General features: G+C 37.0%; 1 protein-coding gene and 1 long non-coding RNA gene across 14 annotated transcripts in view; both read left to right on the top strand.

Moving 5' to 3' along the window:
• The window catches only part of LOC140247747 (uncharacterized), a 30,252-nt gene extending 11,204 nt beyond the window's left edge, over positions 1-19,048 (top strand). The window contains exons 2-3 of the long non-coding RNA XR_011902764.1: positions 18,329-18,571; positions 18,911-19,048. This is a non-coding gene — a long non-coding RNA (uncharacterized lncRNA). The remainder of the gene's footprint in view (positions 1-18,328; positions 18,572-18,910) is intronic.
• Positions 1-23,241, top strand: part of LOC140248656 (poly(rC)-binding protein 3-like) — a 471,372-nt gene that overhangs the window by 43,296 nt on the left and 404,835 nt on the right. The gene's annotated exons all lie outside the window — the stretch shown is intronic.

Below are 23,241 nucleotides of genomic sequence, written 5' to 3'. Positions count from 1 at the left end.
TTTGGAAAGTTTACCAACAAATTGAAAGACCACAATACCGGAGGAAAATGGGATCACCTTAAGGGGTGAAGTAAAATCAGTGGAGTGGAATTTAGCAGTGAGAATTGCAGGGTTATGCACTTAGAGACTTGTTTGTTGTTTTTTTTTTTTTTAAAAAACAAACAAACAAACAAAAAAAAAACACTTGAATTTATCTAGGAAATATATTAGGCTGAGTTGCAGGAAAAAAGGCTATTTTCTATGGAGAGACTTAATAAGCTTAGCTTCTTAGTCTAGAAAAACAAAGGCTGAGAGCAGGTATTATTCCATATTATAGCATCAAGAAGGTAAACATCTGAGATGAAGGAACTAAGGCTCTGTGTTGGGACAAATGAAAAGTGGTTATGAACAGGAAACACACTTAAAAATTCCTAGCTGTCAGAGGAATGAGTTTTTGAAAAGCCTTCCAAGAGGAACAGAGAGAAATAGCTGGTTTGAAGATGTTTGTGAAAGGCTTTATCTTCTTAGTAGATGGAACTGATGTCCCAGGTGGTCTCTGCTTTTTAATTCTTGTTGTCTTTTTATTTTTTGTGTACCATATCCTAGCATTTGAAGGGCATTAATAGAACCAGTTCTTAGCAAAATTCTCCCAAAACACTAGCCCATGTTAATCGGTTTTGGTTTGATTGGTTTTATCTTGAAGACAGCATATGGGTAATCATAACATAGTTTTAGCATGTTACTTTATTCTTAACTTGGGAATCACTAGAATCTATAGAATTGATTCAGGACTACCAACTTAAGGATTTATGTTTTCCTGTGTCGTGATTGTGGTATACTAAGTTCCAAGGAAAATTATGAATGTAATTCAGTTTTTTTTGTGTTCTACTGACATGTCCTGTCTGCTTTCTGCAAGCATTTTACTCACTGATTAATCAAATCAGTGCTTAGTTGTTTCTACTGAAGAAACAATTTGGTGTTGAGTGTGGTTGAAGTATCAATAGTAGGTGACAGTATGTGTTATGTGCCACACACAAAAAAAAAAAACTGATTTCTTCATCAGCCAGAAGGTGTTATGAGAACCAGAAGACCATTATATCTGGTCATTGCTTGGTCTTATTCCTTGCACTTTTTCATTGATCAAAATTTCTAAATGATAATTTACTGTTGACTTTTGTTTTTTAAATAAAATGTCATCTTCTATTTTAACCTTTTTGCCCCCCTTTTTCTTTTTTTTTTTTCCTTCTTCCAAAATGCGCTTTTTTTTTTTTTTAATGTGTATATATAATTTTATTTTGGAAGCAAGCATTTGTTCAGGAACTATATTTATATAATAGCAATGCTGTATACCCTGCTTTTTGACTACATGCTGACACACAACCAGTTATCAAATAATGTTAGTAGATAAAAGACTTAATTTATTCTAAGATAATTCTTGCAATTTTACTTAAAGGTACCTCAAAAAGGGAAGTGATTTGTTACTGTTGTTATCTTTTAGATAATGTGATCCCCAGCTCAACAATGTTTCAGGCAGAAGACTCGATTTATGAACTTATTTCCTCTTAAAATGTTTAATAATTAGAAAAATGATGCTCATTCCCTTGGGAGGTCAATAACATCTGATTTAGCATCTACTATGAGAATTTTAAGCATTTGGATTTCCAAGCAGTTGTTCCAAGTGTTCTGTAGATTCAAACAGCCATTGTTATGTGGGCACAGACGGGGTGTGATTTAAAATGAATTTAATGTTTTCTTCATACCATGCAGCAAAAAGACCTATCTATGCTCCAGCTAGTTTTTCACCTACTTGCCTCCATAATAATTTGGAGTGTTTTTGTTTTTTTTTCTTCCTAGGAAAAAAGTTAAACAAAGCCTTGTCATAAATATGTATTTCAATATGAGGTTAAGAAAGAAGGCAATTTAATACTCTTAAGTTGTGAGATGGGTAGATAAAATGAAAAGCCAGTTAAAAAAAATACATACAGAAATAGCTTGAGCCTCAGATGCTTATTCTACCAGATTGATGCTGATTTAATGGGCATTCCTACTTATTTTGCTGTGTTTAGAAGAGATTCACAAAATTCCCAAGGCACAGCAATCTGATTCTGAATAAGACACGTCCAGTAAGATAACACCCAAATGTATCACAAGCAAGAATAGCTAACATTATTCTTTGTGACATGCAACGAAACAGATTCTGACTCAATGTGTTATCTTGTAAAAGAAACATTGAGAATAATGACAAATAATATTCTCTATCCTGAAATTCAGAAGCTTGTTTTCTAACAGTGTAAAGGCTAAATGCTGAATACTCTTTGAAAAGCAGAAATTAAGGGAGGTGAGGAAATACAGCAGTGTCAAAAAAAGCCACCTTCAGAGGTTTCCTTCATGGCCACTGACTGGAAAGCTGTGATAAAAGATCTTCTTTTGAGTTCAGTATCCAACCAGAAAAGGAAAAAGCACCATCTCAGGCAGAAGTACTTTGTCCCTGTTCTTTTTACAACCCAGTGCTGGCCTAATGGGAAGAATAACATCATTGTAATTAAAACAGTTTTTTTTTTTTAATTTAACTGAATCAAACTGGATTTTATACACATCCAGTTCATGCCAAACAGCTTATTGTCTGTTATTTTTCCTCTTTATTTCTGTGCTACCATTTCCCTGTCTGTAGCTTCTGTAAAGGTTCTGTGTTCTGTTTGTTCTGCCACCTTACTGTTGGAAACACAGGTGCTTGTGTCCTGTAAATCAATCTGGTATCACTATTCTGCACCATTTTTTCTTTGATGCCCATTGTAACTTCAGTTTTCTTTAGATATTTAGCTAGCCCTATTTAAAAAAGAAACAAACAAACAAAAAGTCTTGGGAAACTGATTCCACGTATATTATAAAAATGACCACAAAAGTATCTATCTGATACTTTTAATGCTATTTGAAACCTACAAATTCTTTTATAGACTGAGAAATCATCTTGTTCTCCTTCTGTTCGCTACTTTGGAAGTGTTACATAATGTCAAAGAGAATACATCTGAATGCTCATGATGTCACTTCTGTATGTAGAAACTCCAAGGTTTCAAGTTTTATTTTGTGGCTTGTACTGTGTAGTTGTAGCAGTACTTGGGTGAGGCATATGGTCCAGAAAACAGTCAGAAGTCTTCTAGAGAAACTGGATCCATAGCAGCCCTTGAAAAAGTGTAGCTTCTGATGGAAGAGTGGAAGTCTCTCTCTCCCCCTCTCTTCCTGTCACTTTGGAAGAAAGAGAATGAGGACAGAGTTTGACACTGCTCCAGTTACACTGTCCTATGCTTCTGGGTCACCAAAGATGGGAGCTTTAAGTGGGTGCCATGTGCAGTGCTTTGAAGAAGTGTCAGTATCTCCAGTAGCTATGGGACAGAGCAGCTGTCTTAAGCCTGGGTGTGTTGATAGCATTCTTCTCCTCCATTCCTTGAGTGGTGCCTTGGACATGCATGGTGATTCAGGTGATGTGATGAGTTACAGACCTATGTAAGAGATTTTTTTACTGTAGCCACCTCACCTGTTCCGGTATTAGGAGTTCATCTTCATCAGCACTAATTTGTGTATTCAAGACTTTAGAGTTGCTCCCAATCACCAGTTTTATTGCCAGAATAGCAAGTAATCCAGTGATGTGCTGTTCCTTTTCATTTACACAACTGCTGCATTCACATTCAGCACCTGCCCCAGTACACCACTTGAAGATGATCTCCTGTTCTGAGGCAAGGTGGTTTATGCTGGCAGCACACACGCACAGCTTAGAGCTGCTGAGCTGCTGCACAACTGCTTGGAAATACTGTGCTTTCTGAGCTAGTCTGTATCTTTCTGTTCTGCTCCTGCACTCCATTTGTTTTTGACTGCCAGTACCTATCCAGAAACTCTCCATTAGGGAATTTGCTGTTTAGATGGGAAAGTCTTTGCATTAAATGTTTGCCATGTTGTATCATTGGTTTTTAAGCAGAACTCTCCTTTGGTCTCACTGGGGAGTCTGTTTTAAAATGAATGGTATAATTTGGCTCTTTAGCAGTAAGGTTTGCTCAAATAAGAGCAATCTCAGTTATAGACATAGGAATGCTTCCAAGCTGAAGGAATCAATGTGCTTTCTATTTTAAACCTGACTTTGAATTGCCTTCTTGCCCATCTCAAATTAAGTTTCGGCTCCATATTTCCTATTGCATGCCTAACACTTTTGAGTGTATGTGGAACAAGATAGCACTAAAATGCAGAAGCATGGGAAAAGGAGACAGTTTTCTTTCTTGCAGCAACTGCGATGTTCATTCTGAGAAAACAGCAAGATAAGAGAGGTGGTGGTCTCTTTATATTTGGCACTGGGGAGACTACACCACAAGTGTGTTCCGTTTTAGGCCCCTCACTACAAGAAAGGCATTACTACCCTGGTATAGCATGGTCTTGCTGGTAGATGGAGCAGACACTTAAGAGGCACAGAAAGCAAAAGCTTTGCTATGTGTTAGTTCTCAGCCCAAACAGAGTTAAGTACCTTAATAGACATACGTACTTGCAAAGGAACTAAACATAAAGAGATCACTTTGTGCACTAATCTGTACTAAGTACTCCCAGGGGAATTTGTGTTATCCAGTGCAGTTCCTGGGAGAACGGTACAACATACAGGAGTGTATAGCTGAAGCAGGAAACAATCTGTTTGCAGTGTTATATCAGACCCAGCTCTTTATCAGGCTCTTTCATAGATGTGCAGATCCAGTAGAGAAAGACATCATTAGTGGCTGTAATTGCTTTCTGTGCTCGAGGAGAACATTTGATGAAATATTGTCTAGATAATATAAACATCAGAGCTGCAATCTGATAGAGAATGAGGGCAACTAGTGTAATCTTTTTCTAAGGCCAAACTGTGATTTTTATGTTTATGTTATGGAAAAAGCGCTAATGTCTTATAACACATCTCTTAATGTATTAAGTTTAGCATATTAAAGTCATTACTAGACAAGATTAATGTTCAACATTGACTGCTCATGCTTTTAATCTGTAATTTTACTGGGCAGTTGTGCTCTGCCCAAATGTTTGTTGTTGTTTCTCTCTTGCAGTAGACTTGAATATCTGTTTAAAATGCTCCTTATTAAAATGAATGGGTATTGAAATGTTCTGTTCAACAACCTACCATCATTTTTATATTTTTTTAAACCAAATTTATAAGTTTCTGGGCTCGATTAGCAAGTACTCTATAAAATGTAGCTAATTTGCTCAATTGAGAGCATTAACCTGGTGAAATACTTGTGGCATACTGCTGAAACAAGATTTTGTTAATTAGTTTGGTTTCCTGCTGGGTTCTTGCCCAGTGGTGGGCAAAGGGTCAGCTGGATTTGCCCACAGGTGAGGTGTTCCACTCATACATTAATTGCAAACAGGCATCCTTTTGTATGTTTTCTGCAAGCTGATCTAACTTAGGAGTAGCTATATATACTGGGTCTCCTCCGGGGAGAGGGAGTGACAGCTGACAGCCACCCAAGGAGCATCTCCAAATACAATGTCTGGGAGTGAGAGTTTCTTTCCTGCAGTCCAGTAGCTGAGTAGGCTACTCATAAACCTAGTCCAAGTGGTGATGATTTGGCTTAATGGATTAAGCTTTCATTACTTCAGCAGACTGTGGAACAATATAAGGAGGAAAAAAAAAAAATAAAAAAAAATTAAAATGTGCCATTAAAATTAACTGAAATATTTATGCTCTGGTCTTGTGAGTCAGTTGCGTTTTGACAGGAGGTCTCAGAATGCAATGAGGATGATGGCAGTACAGTAAATGTGATTTTTCAGCTAAGGGAAGTTTAACACTTTATATGGGTGAGAGTCAGATGGAAGAGCGTTTTCACTCATTTTTTGATCCCAAAAGCAAAACAAGGATTTGTTTATCAGATGGTGCCAAACTGAGTGCTTATTAGAGGACAAAAAGAGAGAGATTCAGTAGTAAAATACTCTGGGCAGGACAGGAGGACACAGTGGTGAGCATATTTTTAGAAGCCACAGATGATCATCATCCTTGGTACATCTCAGTGTCCAGCCACATCAGTGGAGGTAGCCATGCACTTGTTTCCAGGCAGATGTACAGCTTCACATCAAGAAAACAGTGGAAAATTCCTTAAAAACCATGGGCAACCTTCTGTTCTTTCTGCAGAAATCTTTCCCAAATAAGACCTTTCCCATATCTCTGAAGTACATGAAGATAATAGCTTTGTATTTGTTAGTCATCAGTCGATACTATTAGCATGGTGTGATAAATTCCTGATCCTTTTGACATTTTGGTTTCTCGCTGTACTTGTTCTGTGATCTCTTCTAGTCATTTCTAAAAGTTCTGGATTCTCTGTGCTTACTTTATAAATAGTGTTTATATGTTACCACTTCAGTTGTTGCAAGCTTCTAAGCCAAGAGTGCATTTCAGTTCAGCAGATATGTCATCCCATTGATATAAGAAATTTCAAATTGCCTTCTTCTCTATCAGCTGTATGGGCAGGCATGAATTAAAATCCTAGCTCCAAAGATTTAGAAAGTTCTATAGTAATTCAGATGGAGTTTTTTTGTTTTTTCCCCTTTTGGTCTTATTTTCTTTGATGTATTTTTGTTGTTGTTCTCTTGTGTGAGCAACAGGGGGTTTTCCAGCCATTTGTGGAGATTACCATGATGGGCAAGCTCCTAGTCTTTGTGGGACAGAGGAGCAATGGAGCTGGATGCTACTATTTATGTTTCATATGGTTCTGCAGCTGCAAAGAAATGAAAGCCCCCATCTCAAGCCTCTAAGGGAAATTTCCCTTCAGCTCTTTGACAGTTGCAAGAAAAAGGAAAACTCTGCTGCCTATTTGTCAAGACAAGAAATTATGTAAGCAGAAGGAGCAGAGCTGCTTGGCTAAAGGGAGAGTTCTTCATGGCCTCAGGTAGTAGTGCTCCTCTTCATCCCAGGAAAAACAGAATGGCATGACCTCCTTTTCCTGTCCGCTCTGCTTGAAAATTGCATTTAATATGATGTTACAAGAAAAGGCATGTTCTTGTTCCTGTTAATGCCATCACACTGCTACATTTAGAAATAATGCAAGATTATTTGTGGGATTTCAGAGTGGTATTATGAAACCATAGAGTCAGAAATGCTATGGCTCCAAATTCTCTTAAGGTAGAGCAATAGAATTTCAGTTGATTCATGAGCTTAAGTGCTTGTGGGTAACACTCAAGTATTTTACTGGGCCACAGAGGTTAAATATCAGGCCTTTCTATTCTTGAGTGTTGTTGCAAACTATAGCTCTTGTGCTCCCTGGGAGCACACTGAAAATACACTTATCTGTTTTGAAATCCCTTTTCTTAAGAAATTGTCCTGTGAATTCCATGCACCGTAACTCCATTTTGGCAGATGACAATTTGTGAGAAAGTGAGAAACTTAATGTTTTGATAAGGGAGGAGCAGAGGAAGATCCTGGACTGCCTCAGTCCTGCCACTCATTTTACACTTAGTAAACTTTTAAGCTTAGAAGTAGTTGGTCGTTCATGTACTGAAACTTCCTTGATTAATGAGGTGTATTGGGCCCAAATGAGCAAAGTATCCCTTAAGTAATCAAAAAACCACCATGGGAAAAGGCTCTTTTACTATGTCTTTTCACATGGCAGCAGCCTCCCTAGATATGAGAGTATCCTGAGCACTTATGGTGAAACGGAAGAATGGAGAGATCAGCTATTGGACTAAAGACCCTGACAACTGCCTTTCTAAAAATATAACAACTGCATTGTATTCTGTATGCTAGGCACTAACAGAAGCCTTTCCTTGAGTGCTTGTTTTTTTTTGTTTGTTTGTTTGTTTTTTGTGTAGGCACTTTTTCTGGGTCTGTGTTATGAAGAGTTATGTAATATATTGTAAATATGCCAAATGACAGTGATGAGGCTAGTGCTACTCCCATCAAAGCCAGTGGCAAGTCAGTATACTTCAGCAGAAGATTGAAGTTTAAAATTGTTTGAGAGGAGCTGGTTGTTCTTTTTTATGATTTTTTTTTTTTTTTTTTTCTTATTACTCCCTCCTTTCCCTTTTCAGTGCCATTACCATATGGATTTAATCCTTTTCCATGTCCATTAGCCACTAATGCTGCATTAATGTGAGCTAGCTATATAAGATCCTCCCTGGTGTATGGTCCTGGCTCCCATGGCATGTATAACAAAAGCAGCTTGGTTCCCCATGGCTTCTCTCATTCATTCCTAATGTATTTACCTACCCTGCCCACTTTTTCTAATCTGTTTTATCACTGGCTATATTAATGCTGCCCCCTGAATAATGACTGAAGTTGGAGATATGAAATAATGAAAAATTGACTCTGAAAAGACCAGAAGATGGAAACAGATGAAAAAACATTGCTATCACTGTTCATGATTTTAAATGTCCCCTTACCAAAAGAATCCTCTTTTATTTTCTCCCAAGTACTGTAATTTATTGCATTTGTTTTGATTACTTTTGCAACCTTCTTTCATTGGGCGCTTTTACTATACTTTGTTAATATAATAGTAATACTTCAGCTCAAATACTTTTTTAATTTCATGAAAATTCATTTTATATTGATTGGTCTTCAAAATGCAACATAATATTTTGTTGGTATTTATACTGAAATTGTCAGATGTGAATATGCACTGTTGAAATCACTGTAGAATATTAAATAAATTGCTTTTTGACATCTGAGAGCAGCCTAGAACAACAAAGAAAGATGACTATAGGTTTGTGGAGAGTAAATGCAATGACATGAGGAATAGCCAAGGAAACTCTGAAGCCATTTTCAAACATGGTGATTTGCATCCCCATTTCATGCCATGCACTCTTACCCTCCAAAATGAGATTGCACACTTTAAGTAGTGTGTGTATATGGGGATTTGTAAAATACAGAGGTGATGGCTTTTGCTTAGGCAGAAACCTGGATATTCACAGAGAAAGGACAAAAATTTTTGTAAATGCACACACTTATCTGGAGAATGCTGAAGCCTGAGGTGTAGGCGTGTGTCCAGTTTTATACCTTTAAGAGGAGATTGTACCAGCCCACTCTGCCAGAGACCGGGAGATCAGGTGATAAAGGTGAGAATCTTGTGAGGAGATATTACTCATTATCTTCCCCCTCTATTCTGTCCTCGTGAGGCCCTATCTAGAGTACTGTGTTCAGTTATGAGCTCCTCAGTTCAAGGACAGGGAACTTCTAGATGAGGATTCAGCAGAGGGCTACAATGATCGTAATGGGCATGGAGCATCTCCTTTGTGAAGAAAATCTGAGATACCTGGAACTGCTCACTGTGGAGAAGACTGAGAAGGGAACTTGCCAATGGTTATAAATACCTGAAGTGTGGGTATTAAGTGGGTGGGGCCAGGTTCTTTTTGGTAGTGCCCAGCAACAGGGCAAGGGAGGGACAAACTAAAACATGGAAAATTCCATCTGAGAATGAGCAAGAATGACATTACTTTGAGGTGACAGAGCCCTGGAACAGGCTGCCTAGAGAGACCATAGAGTCTCCTCTAGAGATATTCAAAACCTGCCTGAATGCTTTCCAAAGTAACCTCTTATAGGGAACCTGCTATAGCAGTGGGTCAGGCTTGATGATCTCTGGAAATACCTTATAATTCCTAAGATTCTTTGGTGGGCAAATATGGCACAGTGTCCTGCTGATCTTGGGCTTTTAGCCACCCATCTCTGTGGTGGCATTGCTGCTGACTGCTCCAACATGAGTTCTCTAAAGAGCAGTGCAATCAAAAAGCAGCAGGGCCAATCCTCCAGCAGTTCTCTAATTGCGGAGCTTGCTGTTACAGCTTATTGAGGGCTAATGCAAGTGGAATGCAACTCGCACCTTATCTGCATACATAAGGGTACATGTATGTGAAGAAAATAAACAAGGAATTCAACACTGTACAATCAACAAATGAAAAATTAGCAGAGTGGTGTGGTCAGGACAGTATTTTACAGGTTGTATAATTAAAGATCATCATGGTAGAAAGAGATAATCAAGAATAAGTGAAATGCTCACTTATGTCCTAGAGGTGCAGCCAGGCTCCACCCCTTCTGGTCAGCTGAATAACTGAATTGCGTTAACCTGTGCTCCCAGGGATGACCCAGTGCTTGCCTCAGGTGATCAATCAGTGTGATTGAACTGCTGTGACTCAGCAGTTACCATACAAACATAAAACTCTAATTTGGGAGGGGTGTTTCTACTTTCTGTAGCCTGTGCCTGATGAGGAAAATGTTTTTTACAGCTTGCATTTATCCTTTTGATAATGTTAACCTTCTAGGGAAACCCAAGGGAAAACTGAAATGAAAGCAATTCTAGTAACTGTTTTGTATAAAGATCTGTTTGCTACTGAGCTATTGTGACATGTAATGTAGAACTGCTATATCAAAGTTACTCAATCTATGAACCATATTCTGTCTTATCACTTGACAGAATACTTTTATATATATATATATATTTATATATAAAGTGAAATTGTTACCTATTCCTTTTCAGCATTATAAAAATATACCGCATTCCTGCAGTAGGAAGTAATATCAATTACTCACATGTATGTATTTCCTTCCCTAGTTTGTTTGTATCATATTTGCTAATGCATCAGAGAGGTAGTTCCTCATTGTTAATTTTCCCATAAGGAGTGTTTCCTGTAATGGAGCAGTCCTTGTGACATTCAGGGAAATTCCATTTGTGCATAAAGTATGCAATGACCACTGCACCTAGGAAAGTTGCTAACTCATATTCTTTCATGGAAACCGAATCTTACTGTGGGTAGTAAGTTTTGTTAGGCAGTCTAATAGCAAAGAACTTATACAAAGACAGGTAAAATATTTTGATGTTGAAAAGATTTAAAAAACAAAACAAATTACTTGCAATCTGAAGCCCTAATTTTTGTACATAAAGATAGAAGCTTTTTTAAATATGAAGAGTGACTGACTGAAGCCTGATAATACAGCAATAATAATAATTGTAATAATTAGAGTAATAGTTAATTCAGATTCCATTGTATTATATCGGTTGCAATTATCTCACTCTTACAGATGAAGACCCAGCTACTGAAATAAGGGGGGATAAAAACAAACTGGAATGCCTTGAATTAATCCCTGGGAATGTTTTGACCTCTAACAGTTCTCTGATACAAGATCTAGATCAAGTTATCTCCTGTAATGTGGAAGCCCGAAGAATTCAAACAGCACTAGGTCATCTTAATTATTAATAATTTTGCCTTGAGTCTTTTGTGTGAGTGGTTGAAAGGTGGTATTTTCAGGCAGATATTGATCAAACAGCATAAGGGTTTTTCTTCTAGGATGTTGTGGAAGAAGAGTAGCTACTAAGTGAAGCTTCACACAGCAGCCTGTTTGTTAAGGTTCCATTAGGCTTATTTTTTTATTTTACTTTATCGAAGAGGACTCCTGCCGTCACAAGGCCAGGTTCTTTGCAGAACTATTTGCCATATATTCATTCATAGACAGCTCATGTTTTGTCTTTTGCCTCTAAGAATTTTCATCTATATAACAGAGCTCCAACATTGTCGACATGAAACTGAAGATAGATAATGTAGGGGGAAAAATAAATAAATAGGCTTTTATATATGCCAGAAGGCCATAGAAGATTTGAATTGCAGATGTTCTCAATCAGATATGAAGACCAAAGTGAATGTGGAGGATCAGCAGTGTAAAGTAATAAATATAAAGAACTACAGATGTTGTAAAGCAAAGTTCTGCTGTTGGCTGAATTATAGTCATGTAGTTTAGTACATGAAAATGAAGAATAATATCATTAATTAGTCTTTTTTTTTAAACTCCTGACATATTCATTACTTTACATGTCTTGGTCCATGCTTACAAATTCGCTCAAATTCAGCCTCCTTGCAGATGGGCAGTAGGTAACGCTTTTGTAGCAGACTGCAAAACAGTGGAAAGGGGAAGGAATTTTGCCAAAGATGTTAATGTAAATTTCAAAAGAAAAATACTGCAGAGCAAACAGAAAATACGGTTTTAAATGCAGATGGATAGATTCACAGGCAGGCAGGCTATATGCAATCTATTTCATCTGTAGTAAGTTGTTAGTATAAAAAACTATGTTTTTACTGATTCTAGACATCTCAGACCTGATGCGTATCACATTTTCTTTTTTGGTAAAGCAGAGACTTCAGAGGGAACTTATTTTAGAGCAGAGAGATTTTTAAAGGTTATGAATATGCATTAAAGAAGGCTTAAGTTTATAGATGAAACTGCTATAGCTTGGAATGGAAGAATAACCTGTGGACAACAATTGTGCTCTAAGCTTAGCACTTCAAACATCAGATCCAGATCACATTGTTAGTCATTTCTTCTTTTTTTTTTAGCAAAGTTTAATTGCAACCCCTGTATAATATTATCGGACTAAATGATAAATCTTTTACTTTTGTTTAAGAGCAGTTAATAAACTGGTAAGTTGAATTTGTTGTGTGTTCTCATGTACTTGTTTTAAGGCTGCAGCTCTTTAAAATTGCTTTTTTCTTTCTCCCAGTTAGAAATAACAGCAATGGATTTTGGTTCTCTTTCCCTTTTAATGTTTCTCGTTATTTATTTATTTTTACTCAGTAGCCTCTGTATTGGGAGTTATTTCAGTGTGCAAACAAATCTGTATTCAGAGTTAAATTGTCAAAATTTATATGGATGCTCATTTTGACATTTTGAAGATTGATGAATCCTTTAAATTATGACAGGCACTTAAAATCCTCCCAAGCATCTGTGGAAAAATTAGCACACTTTTCTAACAAGGGTACAAATAAAGCTGTAGTTGCATTTCTTTTCCTTGCCCTGACATAACGTAGGAACTATATATATATATATATATATATGTGTGTGTGTATATATATATATATATATATATTTTTTTTTTTTTCTTGTCATCACAGACTGTCATCTGGACTTTTTGGAGGTGATGGAGGTGTAATGTGTCTTGCGTAGGGTTAATCTGGGATCACCTCTCAGGGCAAAGGAGATATTTACCGTTTGTGATACATGGTCATCTGATATGATCACTTGTATGTGCCAACATGTTTATGACATAGAAGCATCCAAAACCTTTCTTTCACTGCCTAAGATTAACGGACATCTTAGTGACTTCCAATGTCAGATAGTAACTTCCTCTGTTTTTAAGTATGAGTCAATCTAAGATTAGAAATGGGCTATGAAAGAAAGAAATGAGTCATATATGTTCTTCTTTGTATTTATGCTTAAGATATTGCCTATTACAAAGGATTTTGCCGTATTTATCTCACAGAGTGTCTAGATATTGACAGTTACAACCTAGAGGCTAATTCTGCTATAGCTGTGTTACTGTAAGAACCAGAGGTCAGATGAAATACCAGGTCTTCTGTACATAATGTTGGAAATTCATCTCCAGAGTAAAAGAGGAAAATGCTTATTTTCTCTCTAGATGTTCACACAATACAGGGTGACCACCAGGTGATTTTTGAAATCTGATTTATTTATTTTTTTTTAAATCTCCTTTTCTGTTGCAGTGAATAAGAAAGATTATAAAGATGTTTAGAGTTGTTAAATTCTTTTCTGCTATTTAAAAATAAGAAATTTCAGAAACATTTGCTCTGATTCTTATTTTGGGAATAGTTACTGAAAGTCTGGAGGATTTAAATTGCAAGTTCTTATGCTTTAAGCTGTGAGACAAAAGTGTTAACAAAAAATCTTCTCTCCAAAAGATCAGTCACTATAGTTGCTGATTTTATTTTTAAAGGATAAAAAGAATTGCAATGTCTATCAAGAGTACTTATTACTTACTTACTATTCCTTTGTCATGAATTAGCCTGTTACTGTAGATTTCTAATGGAAACACACTTTGAATTTTAAGTGGAGAAAAATAGAGTAGGGGTCCTTCTTCCTCAAAAATAATGGTGTGGTTTTTTGTTTTTTTGTTTGTTTGTTTGTTTTCCTTCTTAGTTGTTTTTACTTATTTGTTTGCTTACTTTTAGGTAAGGCAAAGAACCAGAAGGTGCTAGTCAAGTTCTGTATTCTTTGTTAGTCCACTTTAAAGGCAGTTCTTTATATGAGGTCATCCAGAATGACTTTTAATCCATCTTAAAATATTCTGCAAAAAACTTCCCTGCCTCATGTACATATACAGATGTATATTAGAGCCTTGATTAAAGTGAGGTTCCCTAAATTGTCGTTGTTTACTTCCATGGTAATGGTCAGTAATTATGTTCTACCTGGCACCATCACAGTAAGTTAATAAGAGAAATTCATTATTTGATCGTGAGCTTGTTCAAAAGGACTTACTAATGTGGGATGAAATCTACACTATTCAGTGTGTCTCCCTGCTGATTAAGTGAACCACAACTTATAGAAGAGTCGAATACTTGCTTCGTTGGGCCCTTTCTGGAGGCTATTCATGTTCTCAAAGATACTTCACTTCAGAATAAATCTACATAACCTTGCTATTTAATAGGTTAATAGGTTGATGTTAATGCTATAAATGTTAGATATTTTCTGTTAAAAGCAAACCAAAACATTTCTCATAGATGGTAATTTCTATGCATATGTGAGGTTTAGAGTGGTTAGTCTATTTGACCTGGTTTTGATAAAATGGGGATATAATAAAGTTGGAGTAGAATAGTTTTATAGTATTTATTGCCTCAAGATTGGTTTATGTTTGTGCAGAATGGCATCCATTTTATAAGACTTGCTTATTTTTCTTAGTATGAGAGTTGGCTTTGTACATAGTCACAACTTCATTTTTATATCTATAAATGAGACCAGGTAACAATGCTTTCTTCTGACCTTTCTCTGATTATCTACGATCCTGGTTGTACTGGATACAAACAAGTTTTGCCCACTTACTCCAATCTTGCAGTAATTTGTTCTGATTGTACATGTCATGCTTATGGAAAAGACTTTTTCCTGTATTGTTCATGTTTCTACAGCTTATTGCTTGTGTTTTGCTGTTTCAATAGTGTGATTCATCTGCAGCTGTCACACTAGTTTACTGAGAATGTTGCTAAGAATGTCATTTTAGCTCTAGAGAAAATAAGGCTTGAGAAATGTGTATGAAAAATGGTCAAAGGAGGCAAAAAAATTCAAGGTTTCTTAATTTACATATATTTGGTGTCCTTACAATAGGAATAAAAGCTTGAGAGAGATGACTGAGGAAAGAAAAACATCTAACCCAAAACCATGTGTTTGTGTGTGTGTGCATGTAGGTGTGTGGAGGTCATGTGCTGCCTAATTCAGTTTTTAGGAAAAGAGATGCACTCTCCATTAACCTTTAATAGTTTGCAAGTTATTTGACAAAAACACCACCAAGGTGTTGATGGTCATTCCTTTAGGGGCAGAGGGATCAGGTAAGCTTGGTTTTGGGTGAATGTAGTGGTGAATGATTAAAACATGCATGTTTTATTGCAGTTGTGGACTGATTGCACTAGTTGTGGCTACTTGTACCACAGACAGGCTCTCACTGGAGTCTGTTTGTTTAATTATTGCTTGTGTCTGATAGTCATAATTATTTAGGCTTGTGTTATGTTTGAAAGGCTATTCAAGTCTAACTTTGTCTGTTTAAAAGAAGAGGTACTCTGCTCTTGCTTAAACCATCTACATCTTGTTCCTATGCTCAGCATCTACCAGCATTTCCAAAATAAATCCTTGCAAAATCTGAAGTAATCTATAGCTCTTCAGTGTAAAATAACTCTGAAACTTTGAGTTTTATATTTTCATGCTTATAATACTGGAATGACTTTCTTTTGTTTGCTAAATTTATTTACACCTTCTGTCTAAAGAATAGTTTTGTCCTTTTGTGTCTTTTGAGAGTACCACCCACTAAAAATTATGAGTTAAATAGAAGTGAGATTTATGTTTTGCATTCGTTTTATTGGCTGATACTTTTTTTTTCCTGACCTGTTCAGTTTGCGCTGGCTCTGTGTAATGTGCTGTTTTATTCCCTGGCAGAGAGACATAAAGAAATACTATAAATTTAGGAGACTGTTTGAGATATCTTACATTTTATTAGAAGCTTTTTTTTTTTCTTAGATGGCTTATGAAATAAACAATATTCACTGTACTACATTGAGTATGGTCTTAAGTCTGCGTGCTTCACTCAGTCATGACTTCATATGGAAAACACTTTTAACTGATGAAGAGTTGCAAGTGCAGGTCTCATAGACCATAACAGATAAGAATTCTCCTCCATTTAGAACATCAAGAACTTAACAAAATCATTAGTTAAGACTTTTCAGAATGCAGGAAAGTGTTTCTTCCTCTCAAGACCTAATTATTGTGCTTCAAATTTTTGAGAAACTAATAAGGAAGTAATTGAGCTTTGGTAATCCTATTGCTATTAGGTGTTTTATTATTCAGTCTTACACCCATTACCAGATAGTTAATGGAAAGTGCTGTAGACTTGAAGTAGCAGTGTGCTCTTCCTTTCTTTATTATCACACTGTTTACATTAAAAATAATAATTGGTATATCAGCCCAGTATCTACAGAAAAATATTCTGATTTACTTTACATCATTAGAAAATTATACATTTAAAATCAGGCTTCAAAACAGTCCACAATCCTTAAGACATGGTGTGGTTTTCCTCCTCCTCAGTCCAAGAAATTTTTTTATATATTTATTTATTTATTTTAAACTATTATTAGTGTACATTGAAATTCCTCCCTGACATTTAGAAGTTTCTACTCCAGTAATAGCTTCTAGACATTCACTATGTTGCACAGTGTCTCTGTATGGTTTCTTTAAACTTTTCTATTCCAGTTATCTGAGTTGTAGGGAACACTGTTGTATTGTATTCCAATAGAGGTATATTGCCAAGACAGTGCTGAAGTCTGATTCTGCTCTACAGATTGAAATCAGAGCACTCTACCATCAGGAAGCAACAGTCCATTTCTATAGAACTGTGGGAAGGTAGAAAGATCATTCCTTTATTAATTTATTTTTGCTAGCCTCAAACTTGCTGTTTGATTTACTGAAGTACAGCACAGCTCTGATTAATTAAATAGGAAGTCTTGTATTTCATTACTCCTCACTATTGGCAACCTTTGTCCACAGAGCCTTGAGAGCACAAATAAAAATAGCTACTTGTTTTTCAGTTCTTTTATTAGATGTGAATACTTCTATGAATCTACTTACTGAATTTTGTGTCACATTGCCTGTCTGGGATACCTGCTGCAAACCAGAGTATAAAATTATATTCAACATCAACAATAGTTGATTTATACCTGTATTTTAGCCTAAAGCTATGATTGTTTCTGTATAAGAAGCACTTGAATGCTTAATTACCATGGATATTCTTAATAGAATCATAGAATTGCCAAGATTGGAAAAGACCTTAAAGATCATCCAGTCCAACTGTTCACCTATTACCAGTAGCTCCCACTAAACCATGTCCTTCAACACAACATCCAATTGTTCCTTGAACACCTCCAGGGTTGGTGATTCCACCACCTCCCTGGGCAGTCCATTCCAGTGCCTGACCACCCATTCTGAGAAGTAATATTTCCTAATATCCAGCTTGAATCTCCCCTGCTGCAGCTTGAAACTGTTCCCTCTAATTCTATCACTAATGACATGAGAGAAAAGGCCGATCCCCAGCTCACTACAACCTCCCTTCAGGAAGTTAGAGAACAATGAGGTCTCCCCTGAGCCTCCTCTTCTCCAGGCTGAACATTCCCAGCTCCTTCAGCCTCTCTTCATACAGCCTGTGCTCCAGTCCCCTTACCAGCTTTGTTGCCCTCCTTTGAACACATTCCAGGGCTTTGATGTCTTTCTTGCAATAAGGGGCCCAAAACTGGACACAGTACTTGAGATGTGGCCTCACCAGTGCTGAGTACAAGAGAACAATCACCTCTCTTTTTCAGGGCTTGTAAAGAAAGATGTGTACTCCTATGCTGTCTATTGAAATTTGCCCTTAGGTAGCACACGTTACCAAGTTCTTTTTTGATGCAGAGGGATGGTGATTTTATTCTCTGAAGAACATAGTCTGAAATCATGCAGGACCTGGAATATGGACAAGTTTGGGTGATCCAGCGTCTACAGCATTTCTGTGGATAGGCTGCAGTCTGTCTGTGACTGAATTTTGATGAACAGCTAGCGTCTATCCTTCTTCTGAGATTCTGACTGCGTACTCAAATTGTAGACTGATACTGTAATTCCACTTCTATGGAAATGTGGTGACTAGGAGAAAATACTGACAAAGAGGTCCTCTTTTACTAGTATATGGAACTTCTGCAGGTGCAAGAGAAGTACTCCCAGGTTGCCAACACAGAGAACAATCCATGTTATTTATTTACCCACTACTGATTATTTTAGGTGCTGAATTGAATGAAAATTTCAAACTCTCTCCTAATTTTAAATATTTGTTTTTAGGAGACCATTTCATTCCAAATGAATCTTAAGGAATACGATGAGGCAGAAAAGAAATGCAGTACTGGCAGCTCAGTCTACAGCTTCATTGAGCATGAACAGCAGCAACAAAAAAGACTTCTAAATGTTTGAGACCTGCTGTGCTGCCAGATCTATCAGAAGCACGGGAGCTGATTTTATAAGGTTTCTCAAGACACCTTAGCACGTCATCCTTTAAGTTTAGAGAAAGAATCAACCTAGGATAAGGTATATCTTGGTTTCCACATATCGTACCAAGCACATTCTTTTAGGATGCCATGTATTTGTTAGACAGCACTGGGGAATGTGAGGGTTTGAGCATACCTTGGAAAGAAGAATTATTCATGTATGCATAATAAGTCTTCTATTTCATTAGTGTGCACCAAGTATCCCCCTGTCTATCATTTCATTTGCCTGTTTTCAACGTGACTTTCATATCAGTGCTGGTAACTATGCACTTGGATTACCTTGGAGATAGGGATAAGTCCGAAAACAAAACAAAGCAAAAAACCCACAAAGATGAAAGTGTGCTGGAGGAAGTAAATCTTCATTCTCATTTTATTGCAGCTCACTGAGTCATCAGGCTTGAAATGAGATCCCTGGATTTGCAGTTCTCTCTCATGTCTTGCTCATCTGAGATGTGAAAGCTTCCCCATCTTGAGTTAATTAAAGAGCTTCCATTAATGCAGTTTTGTTTGAAATTAAGCTTCCATGCTGCATGCAAGTGGAAGGAAACGCTGTCTGATTTCAGTTGCACAGTATACATGCATCTACGTATGTCTTTAGGGTCCTAACCCCACTCCAGAGTTCAGGCCTTGTGCAGAGGTGAAAGCTGCAGCCACTGTGGCACAATTCTGTCACGGTGCATTCACTGCAGAGAGGTCCCCATCTGCACATTGGCACAAGCTGCTTCTCTAGGAATGTGGCAATTAATAGCAACTGCGGGAGATGTAACAATTTGCATTAGTTTCTACTAGTTTTATTTGTCCCTTGTGCAAGAACTTCCCAAACCACCTTGGTACTGTTGAAGACTGTATGGGTAGTTTTCCTCCCAGCTGTTTCTCTCTCTTAAATTAACCCTTTCATACTCTGTGTTAGACCACCAGGATAGGATATTCATACTGCCCTGCAGTGTGTATTCAGTGCAGATCCAGAATCATTCCAACCCTATGAGTAAGTGCTGTGAGCTTGCCGGATATCTAGTGTCTTCTGTCAGTCAAGGATTACTTTTACTGGATTTGTAAAGCTATCTACCAAGATGAAGTTACCTCCTATGTTATCAGGGGATACAGTGATGACCTTACAATGGAAAGAGGATCCTCACATCTCTTTGCTTGGAAGCCACATGGTTTTTGATTCTCTAACTTAAGCGGAGGGAAAGAGAATAAGTGGGGTCTGGTGTTACCCAGATGTGGATGCAACTTTCATGCATCTTTATGATTACAGTGCTTTTCCTTCTACCCTTTAATATGTTGTTTTCTAGGGTACCTCTCTTGAATACATTGTGAGGATTATTTATGTTTACTTGGGGATATAGATTGCAAGTAAACAGCTTACTGTGATGACCCAGTTTGTTTTCCTTTGCAAGCAAGCATCACATTCAGGATTATTTGAATGTAAATATGATGCGTCCTCTGATCAGAATAATGAAGACTTTGAAATTTCATTTATGTATCAAATTATAACGGAGGCTCTACCTCAGTTAGGCATCATGGGCCTCTGGTTCTTAGAAATGAATAGCAGTTTCTCATCTTTTCATTTTAAAATATTCTGTCAGAGATTACATTGCATCAAAAGACTTGCAATTTATACATAATTTGAATAAGGCACTGCTACACAAATCTTAATTTTAAATCAAATTAGAAAAGGAAATTGTATTTTTTTTTTCTAAGCATAACTGAAAGGTAGCAACTTTGGAATCTGGAAGGTTATCTACCTAACTGCTGGTCATGTTGGCAAAATGCTGGTGAGAGTATGCCTTTCTAATTGATCGTGGATTTGTTAAAATGTTGTGGTGAGGATATGACATCTGAAAATGTTGTTCTTTCTGCTGCAGTTTCTGGGCTGAATATACATTGTCCACGCTCCATTTTAAGATTACTAACTGTGGCATACACATTCTCATCACTAGGTAAAGATGAGATTTTATTTCTAGCTGCTGATCAATGTCACAACTGCCTTCAGCTCTGTATTACGTAAAGAAGAGTAATGCAGTTTTGACCTGGAATGTGAAGAGTTGACTTGTAGTCTCTCCACAAACCAATTCCATGCTGGGCCTGGTCAATATGCTTCAGTGAGTGAACAGTGAAAGCAGAACAAGGCCCTTCATTTGACTTCTTAAATGAAAGTGGCTTTCACACAGACCCATGCTCAGAAGGATAAACTTGCTTTGAACTCCGTAAGTACAGAATGCAAGTTGCTGAGCTCTTCTGAAAAGTGGACCTGTGAGTTCTGACACAATTCTTCCAGTTCCTCACTTATCCAGACCATAGGAAGGGGGTTACACCTAGCACTAATTAGCACCCTTTCTGGCCTTCTTGCTGTGAACTCTGAGAATCCTGTTTCTGGGGCCTAAATTGTCTCGTGTTCAGAGATGGGAAGGTTGTTCTTCGTATTAACATACTGTGGTATCTTGTCCCAGTGTTCACATCTGTACCAGCAAATGGCTGTATAAAATATACTTAGGAAGAATTATCATTATTTTTGCATAGATAAATGGTACATTATTTAGTAGAAGAAACTAAAAGGCAAGAGGCATAGTTGAAACAGGTCCAGTTCTTGTTAGATTTGGATTGGTCACAGTGGTAGAGCAGTCTGTTGCTTTTGTTGCCCTTGATATGTTTAGCATGGATAATAAGGATGTTGTACTGAACACTGATGCAAGACCTGAACAATGACTTTCATTCACTGTGGCTGTCATACCAGCTTAGTTCATGATCATTACATTCACAGGCAATAAAAATAAGTAAATAAATAGCTTAGAGCAAGCAAGTGAAATGTAGACTTTGAAAGACTGAATTATTTAAAAGAAAATAGAAACTGAGCTTTGAAGGCATTGCTTTCCTTTTGGAGTCAGACTTCAAAATAATCTTTATTCTGCAGAAAAGTGAGCCAAAAAATAAATAATAATAAAATAAAAAAAAAAAAAATCAACCACCAAACATACAAGCAACAACAACGAAAAACTTACGAGCTTTTCTTTATCACTGTTTGACTCATTTTTCTCTTTTCAATGTACTCGATTGTTCCATGATTCTCAGTAGAGTGGTACCCCACAGTACCTTTCAGTTAAAACAGATGGCCGTACTACTTACTGTAGGTTTCTCTGCAGCATAGCTTGAAGATGCTGACTATTTTTTGCAACATAACATTTGTTTCATGTCACAAAAAAAGCAAATGTCTTTCTAATGTGATGTCCTCACGTGGGCCATTGAGACTAATCAAATCACATTAAACAAACAAATTTCTTTTTTTTTTTTTTTTCCCTTTGCCTTTCCCTGTACAGCAGTTAGCCATCATACGATGCTCATAAATTGCATTGAAATTTTTATCTCAGAGAAATCACTGTGATGTTTTGAGCAATATCTTTATTTCCCTCACTGGGCTGTTCTTTCATTCAGTCTGACAATAAAATAGCATATTTATATGCACACAGTCTGTCTTGTGTGTTTACAGTATTTTTTTTTTCCACTGAATGTGAATAGTTTGTATTGTCACATAGAAAAGAAATAAATCAGGTCCAAATACCTTTTTAAAAATGAAAGAAAACATTGGATTGCTGGGGAGAAAAAAAAAAAAAAAGAGGATGCTAAGAATTTTGTTGCTGTCACTGGGTCAGTGTGTTTGAGAGGCTGAGAGAAGCTTCAGTCAGAGATAAATTGATGTGGCTTGTCATCTCAGTTCATCTTGTATTTCTTTTTGCTTTCTGAGAGGTGGTAATTCAATGCTGATTAGTGCCAGTAGCAAACCATGACACGTTCAGGAAAACATGGCTCCTCAGGAAGATGGTAAAGAGCAAAGTGCCACCCAACTGTCAGTAGTTGCTCTGGTCTTTTCCAGCAGCGTGTGACTTCCTTAAGTTTGGGGGCTTTTCCTCTTTTTGGAAGGTTAACATCACATACTCTGTTAGATGTGATTTGCTCAGGTGTAGATTCTAATGCTAAAAATGACATATCTATGAAAGTTGCAAGTGGGTCAAGCCCTACTGAATCTTGCTCCAGCAGTGTAAGAAGTTGCAGTGTCCCCATAGTCTGTGTCATCCATCCTCCAGAGGACAAAACCTCTGTAGGTGAAATAACAGAAGAGAGCATGTATCCACTCCTCAGTCACTGCAAATCGTAGTCCAACATATCTGCTCCAACTGCTGTTACGTTATTATACCAAGCTGTCAGCTGGAGCCTCTGAAGAACAGGCAGTTGTATTGCATGGAGATTAACATCCAGGAAAAGTGGGAAAAGTGAGGGTTCAACCAGCTGGCAGTTGTACCTTGAATTTATGTTCACTTCTTCCTGAGAAGCTCAAGATGAGACTAAGAATGGTTCTGAAACTTAGCTGCATACCTAATGTCCTTTGTGGTTTTGTTTTGTTTTTTAATTGGGTTTGTGTTTGTTTGTTTGTTTGTTTTCATTTCTGTAGTTGAATGTCTAATAGTGTTTGGCTATCATGACTTCTGCCTGTTTTGCAAGCAAATTTAACCACATGTGAACCGTGTATCTTGTATAAATAGCTTGAGGAAGGCTATTTTTTTGAAGGCTGTAGAATACACTCTCTAGGAGTAATTGAAAAGGCTGTTATATCTATCTAGTAATAATTCCTGGAAGTTAAAAAATTGTTTAATACAATACCTTAACCAGACCTGTCTATGAAATGTATGTCTATTATGCTTTGATCCAGAACGA

The sequence above is a fragment of the Excalfactoria chinensis genome, chromosome 2 (genome assembly GCF_039878825.1).
Source record: "Excalfactoria chinensis isolate bCotChi1 chromosome 2, bCotChi1.hap2, whole genome shotgun sequence".
NCBI classification, from domain to species: Eukaryota; Metazoa; Chordata; class Aves; order Galliformes; family Phasianidae; genus Excalfactoria; species Excalfactoria chinensis.
This window is presented reverse-complemented; position numbering and strand designations above follow the sequence as displayed.